Consider the following 758-nt stretch of genomic DNA (forward strand, 5'->3'; position numbering starts at 1 on the left):
GGCCGCACGTCGCTGCCCACCACCGCTGCCTGACCCTGGACCTGGATGAGTTGGAGGACCTAAACCGGTCGCTGAGCCGGGCCGTGGAGGCTGCCCAGAGCATGAGGCTCACCACCACCCGCATGAGCCGGGCGCTGGGCGCCGAGCTGAGCCGAGCACGGGACCTGCGTGGCTCCTGCCTCTTCTGAGGGTCCCACCAGCACTTGCCAAACCCCTCTCTGCCCTCACAGGGGGGCAGGAGGAGAAGGACGGTGTGTCCCCCCCCATCAGCATCCCCGCACTGGGTGCTCCCTGCCAGATCTGGGGGCACCGGGGCTGGAGGCATCTCCACGGGGTTCTGCACCGGCCCCCATCCCCATCCCGCTTGCCCCAGACCTCCTGCATCGCCTGTCCGTCTGTCCGTCCGTAGGACCACCCAAGCTGCAAGAAGTGGGGCGAGACGTGGGCAGAGGTCCCCCGAGACCTGCGCCGTCCCTCTGGTGTGAGCACAGCCCCGGCAGGCGGGCACCGGCCCCTGGGACCAAAGGGGTGGCCCCATGTCCCCTAAGGCGGATGGCCACCCCGAGCTGAGCACTTCTGGGGATGCTCTGACTTTGTGTAGGTCCTACTGCAACGCAGGTCCATCCCCCCCTCTTGGCAGCTGTGTTTACCTCCGTGCCTGCGTGGGCAGAAACGCCCGCAATTCCCCGTTGAACCCCTCTCCCAACCTTCAGGTGTCCTCTGGGGGGGCTCAGCACCGCAGCTCGACCCGTGTCCCC

The sequence above is a fragment of the Charadrius vociferus genome, unplaced genomic scaffold (assembly GCF_000708025.1).
Source record: "Charadrius vociferus isolate BGI_N301 unplaced genomic scaffold, ASM70802v2 scaffold2933, whole genome shotgun sequence".
NCBI classification, from domain to species: domain Eukaryota; kingdom Metazoa; phylum Chordata; class Aves; order Charadriiformes; family Charadriidae; genus Charadrius; species Charadrius vociferus.